The 6,000-nt window shown below is 46.5% G+C and overlaps 1 long non-coding RNA gene across 2 annotated transcripts in view; it reads left to right on the forward strand.

Moving 5' to 3' along the window:
- Nucleotides 1–4,884, forward strand: part of LOC146350328 (uncharacterized) — an 87,201-nt gene extending 82,317 nt beyond the window's left edge. The window contains exon 3 of one of the 2 annotated variants that reach the window (XR_014789256.1): nt 2,763–4,884. This is a non-coding gene — a long non-coding RNA (uncharacterized LOC146350328). The remainder of the gene's footprint in view (nt 1–2,762) is intronic. The other variant, XR_014789255.1, reaches the window with a different exon arrangement.
- The last annotated feature ends 1,116 nt before the right edge of the window (nt 4,885–6,000 follow it).

Here is a 6,000-nt window from a genome sequence, read left to right on the forward strand (position 1 = left end):
AGTATCCCCTTTCCCGCCAAGGAATGGAGGGCCTACAACCAGTAATAACAAAGCTCTGAGAAGAAGGCCGGCTCATCCCCCTATAACACGCCCATCATCGCTGTGCCAAAAAGGGGAGGGGGGGCAAGGGCTTTCGCTTAGTGCAAGACCTCCGGCTCATTAATCAGCAGATCGAGGCCCCCCATCCTGTGGTCCCCAACCCACACACCCTCCTTGTAGGAATTCCGGAAGAGCACGCCTGGTTCACTGTCAGAGACCTAAAAGACGCCTTTTTCAGCATCCCCCTCCACCCTGATTCAAGGCCTTTGTTCGCCTTTGAATGGGAAAGCCCGGGGGGTGTCAAAAGTTCAATTAGCATGGACAGTCATCCCTCAGGGGCTGAATCTCTCACCGGTGGTCTTTGGCCAGCAGCTCCAAAAGGATCTCGAACCCTGGGTCCAGCAGCACTCAGAGGTGCATCTCCTCCAGTACTGTGACGACCTCCTGATTTCAGCCAAGGCCAAGAATGCGTGCCTGAGTGGGACGGTTTCCCTCCTCAACTATCTAGCAGGGGGGGGTATAAAGTGTCAAAAGAAAAAGTACAGTTGGCCCAACCAACTGTAAAATTCCTAGGCTACCACATAACTAAAGGGACTCGGAGCCTAGGGCAAGAAAGAGTTGAAGTCATTTGTGACACTCCTGTCCCTAAGTCCCCCCGCGAATTGAGGGCCTACCTGGGGTTGACCGGATTCTGCCGACTATGGATAGCAAACTATGGGGAGACAGCGCGGCCGCTGTATGAGGCGCTGCAGAAAGATAGACTGGATAAATGGAAATGGACTAAGGAAATTAATAAGTCTTTTCTCAGTCTTAAAGCTGCTCTTGTGTCACCACCTGCTCTAGCCATACCAAATCCCAGCCGGCCATTTAGACTTTATGTGCATGAAAATAAGGGCATAGCTTCGGGAGTGCTTTGCCAGCGAAAAGGGCCCTCTTGGAGACCAGTGGGATATTACTCCAAGGTCCTAGATGTCGTAGCACGAGGATGGCCAAGTTGCCTGAGGGCAGTAGCAGCAACAGCTCTGGTTTGTGCTGAAGCGGAGAAAATGACAATGGGAGGACCCATTGAAGTCTGGGTGCCGCATGGAGTGCCACAAATTTTGGGATCAGGAGGAGGAAGCAAATTTCTCAACCCAGCCCGGCATTCCCGATATGAAATAGGTTTACTAACAAACGAAAACCTCACTTTTAAGGCTTGCTCCAGCTTTAATATCACCACACTACTGCCAACATTACTGGGCACAAACGGATCAGGACTCCCAGATCATGACTGCCTTGAAGTATTAGACCTAGACACCAAAGGCCAACCAGACCTTGAGGATGAACCAATAGAGGGAGCCAGAGATCTGTTTGTAGATGGATCTAGCTATATGCTGGATGGAAGGCGCTACACAGGCGCGGCCGTCGTTACTCTAGAGGAGAGTGTGCGCGAGGAAAGGCTGCCTCCTCATTTCTCCGCCCAATCTGCTGAACTGGTAGCCCTGACAAGAGCCCTGCAAGCCAGCAAGGGAAAGCGAGTAAATATTTATACCGATAGCAAAAATGTCTTCGCCGTTGTGCATGCTCATGGGCAACTGTGGAAAGAGAGGGGATTCCTTACAGCAAACGGATCTCCAGTGGCTAATGGCGGCCTAATAGTGGATCTTCTGGATGCCCTCCAGCTACCCTCACAAGTAGCTGTTGTCCACGTCCGAGCCCATGGGAAAGAAAAAGAGGAAAAATGGAGACAGGGAAACCAGAAGGCAGATGAGGCCGCAAAAAGAGCAGCCAGAGAGGGAATCCAAGGAACATTCCTCATTCTACCCAAAAGAAAAGAGCACCCCACATACTCCCCTGCTGAGTTACGGATGGCACAAGAACACGGAATAAGTCCCTGCGATGACGGATGGATCCAGATGACAGATGGAAGACTGCTTCTTCCACAGACCCTGCAGAGGGTTGTTCTAGAGCAAGTTCACCATTCTCTTGGACACCCTGGAGCATCAGCCATGATCGACTATTGCAAGAGGCTGTTTGTCTCCCCTGGCTTAACTGTATGCGCCCACCGACTAGCCGCAACCTGTGAAGTCTGCCAGAAAACCAACCCTCCCAGGGAACCCCCTCCTCCAAAAGGAGGGCGACCATGGGCCTACTATCCTTTCCAGAGGGCGCAGATTGATTTTGCTGAGATGCCACCATGTAGGGGTTACAGGTATTTGCTTGTAATAGTATGTCAAATGACAGGGTGGGTAGAGGCGTTTCCATGTAGGAACTGCCAAGCTAAAACTGTTGTTGCTAAATTGTTACAGGAGGTGGTGCCCCGGTTCTCCCTGCCCGAAGTTATAGAGTCCGATCAGGGCTCACATTTCACCTCAGTTATTACACGGGGGATGGCACAAGGTCTGGGAGTAGAGTGGCATTTACATTGCCCCTGGAGGCCCCAGGCAAGTGGACAGGTTGAAAGAATCAATCGGAGCCTCAAGGAGACTTTAACCAAACTCCAACGAGGGGTGAAGCTCACTTGGGTTGAGGCTCTGCCAATAGCTTTAACGAAGCTTCGAAGGATGCCAAGAAAGGACATAAAATTGTCCCCCTTAGAACTGATGTTTGGGTTCCCGCCTCGGGTACACTGCGGAAGGAGGGAGGAAGTCAAGTGGGAGGTGGGTGATCAGATGCTAAGGGATCAGTTGACTTCTCTACAGTCTGTTCTTTCACAGCTACGATCTTATTCCGTTCCGTTTCAGAGACTGCCGTTAGATGCACCTATCCATCTCTTCCAGACGGGAGACGAGGTGTTGCTGAAAAAGTGGAATAAAGAAGCTTTAAAGGAAGGGTGGGAGGGGCCTTATTTGGTGGGACCAACCAGTCACTCGTGTGTAAAGCTTGTGGGTTCTAGTAAATGGACACATTGCAGCCGGATAAAGCCATTTAAGCGACCCTCGCTTCCTTCTGTCACTTGGAAAGAACAGGAGGACACAGGCAACGGTCCTTTGCTCCCTGGCACCCCTCTGGAAGCTGCCAAGGACACAGGCGAAGAAGCCATCCAGGAGCCACAATCGCCTGTAATATACAAGTCACAACATCTGGGAAAAGCTCGGGTTCGAATTACAAAAAACTTGTAATATGAAGCAAGTATTGTGGGTGGTGTTGGTAATGTTAGTTAAAGAAATATTAACGTGGATGGTGATACCTCAAGGACTTGGGCTTGACAGCTTTAAGATAAAACCCCGAAATGTCACACCAACACCCCTCAGACCACTTCTGGTACAGATCCCTGAGAAAGAGAGGCGTCCCTGGAGAACCAGGTTAGGGATCCCAATAACAGAGGAAACTGATAATGTGTGGTTAGAGTGGATAAAGTATACAGCCAAGTCTTTAAATAAGTCTGACTGTTTTGTTTGTGCCACAGGGAGATCTGTAGCAAAGGTGCTGCCCTTTCCACTGGGATGGGACACTCCTTCCCTCCTCACCTGCGTGATCCGTTTGTTCCAACACCCTGATGCATGGGGAGAGGAGGAATGCCAAACCCTCAATAAATTATACCCCCCACTCAAATCAAAGGATCGTGTCAGACCTTCCACAGTCTTCCTGCAAAGAAGAAACCATACCGGATGCATACACCGAAACCTTGCAGACACAGAGGGGCGTATAGGGAACCTGACGAGTAAAGTAAGATGTGTTAATTCCACCTGCTTTAGGAATAATTCCCTTTCAATCCCACGAGCTGATCTCTGGTGGTATTGTGGTGGCCTAGAGTTGTATGAGGTATTGCCCTCCAATTGGTCCGGAGCTTGTGGGTTAGTTCAGTTGGCAGTCCCCTTTTCAATTGCATACCATCCAGCAGAGAAGACTGGCCAACCCCGGCAGAAACAATCAGTAACCCCTTTTGATGATCAAATATATATTGACTCCATAGGAGTACCAAGGGGAGTGCCAGATGAGTTCAAAGGAAGAAATCAAATCTCTGCAGGATTTGAATCTACCCTGTTTTGGTGGGTGACCATTAACAAAAATGTAGATTGGATCAATTATGTTTATTATAATCAACAGAGGTTTATAAACTATACTCGAGATGCTGTAAAAGGATTGGCTGAGCAGCTAGATGCCACCAGCCAAATGGCTTGGGAAAATCGGCGTGTTCTTGATATGATGTTAGCAGAAAAAGGAGGGGTTTGTGTCATGCTAGGTGGACGGTGTTGCACCTTCATCCCTAACAACACTGCCCCAGATGGCACGGTAACAAGGGCTTTGCAGGGTCTCACCGCCTTGTCTGAAGAATTAGCCGAGAATTCAGGGATTAACAACCCCGTGACTGACTGGTTGGAGAGATGGTTTGGAAAATGGAAACACCTAGCAGCCTCAATCCTTATTTCGCTTGTAGTGATGATAGGAGTTTTAGTGTTATTTGGTTGTTGCATTATCCCCTGCGCTAGAGGCTTATCCCAGCGGTTAATTGAAACCGCTCTGTCAAAACAGATGCTCTTGCTTTATTGTGCTGATAAAGAAACTCCGTTTTAAATGCTTTAAGACGTGAATAAATACTTAAAGGAGGGAATTGTTAGAAAAAAAGGAGACTCCATAACCATTGGCGTCTCAAGTTACGTAAGAGCCCGAGTGGCGGGAAAATATAGGTGGAGCAAAAAGGGAATCATACTGACGCGCTCATGACTAACGGCTTGGTAGGCTGATAGTGACTGTTTATTGGATATTAACTTAGTGAGCCGATGTACTAACTGTTTCATTGGTTACTGGTAAGAACAATAGAAGCGATATGATATAAAGGGCTTTTGCACACGTGTCTCGGGGTCCAGACTGCTCTGCACCCGTTTTGCAAAACGTTCAATAAAATAGTGTTGGATCCACCGCTGCCTGCCTGGCATTCTTTTCGTCTAAACCGAAAGCAAGGACTTTTTATCTAACAGTCCTGCACGGCATAGCTTATGGCTTCACTGAGTTACGCAAGCCCCTTCGCCACAACAAGGCAGTGATCCATGAAGGAGAACATATTGGTACCCTGGAGTAAAAATAATCATAAGGGGACTCAAAACAGCAGCCAGGGAAAAACTGTGTGATGGGATATATTATGTCATTTCTGGCCTCTTGATAGTAGCTACAGTGGAACAGAACATGCAAGATGGACTCCACCTCAGTGTTGTTACAGGGGCAGCATCTGTTATAGTTTGGAATGGAGAACACTAAACCTTGCCAAGGAGAATACCTTCTTGTATTTTGGAATAGTTAACCATCCTAAATAGGGCATTCTGTCTTTACATGAGAGGCATGACAGACCAAATACCTGAGGGGAACATGTTCCCCAAGCAGCTTCTTGGAGCTCCTGATAATCTCTGTTTTTGGATAATCTTCCAAAAAATGGAATTTTGGGGGGAAATGTGCAAGATTAATTTTTTAATGCACTTGAGATCTAAACTCATTTCCTTAGTTTAGGAACATAAATCTATTATGTATAACTTGGTTTGCTCACAAAGTTATCATGTTTAAGTTTAAAAGTACAGTTTTTTAGACAATTACAAATGTACTAATGAATTTGCTTTTAAATGCGTTTAATTTTTGTTACAAATGGAGCTACATGCCTTAAGATACAGAGATACACATCTCGGTTGTTTTTTTTTTTGCCAGTTTATGAGAAGCAGACAAAAACGTAAAGTTAAAAACAGAAGAAACCATCAACATAACAGTGCAACATCAATATTATAGTAAAACAAAGTTATTATGTATTCTGAACTTAGTCTCCTCCACAGTTTCAAGCAGACACAGCACATTTTCAGAAAAAGAACTGAGAAAAAAATGGGAAAAATGGGAACCTCAAGAGTAATACTAATTACTAATTACTAATTACTAATACTCAAGAGTAATACTAATACTAATTTTGTTACATGAAACTTTGTCTAATCAGGCTCATTTTCTGAGCTATCAGTAGTTTCTGTTTCTCCTAATCCTTCGCTTTTATCATCTTCATGGACT

The sequence above is a fragment of the Heloderma suspectum genome, chromosome 3, assembly GCF_057233095.1.
Source record: "Heloderma suspectum isolate Gila_16-S chromosome 3, 16-S_ref, whole genome shotgun sequence".
NCBI lineage: Eukaryota > Metazoa > Chordata > Lepidosauria > Squamata > Helodermatidae > Heloderma > Heloderma suspectum.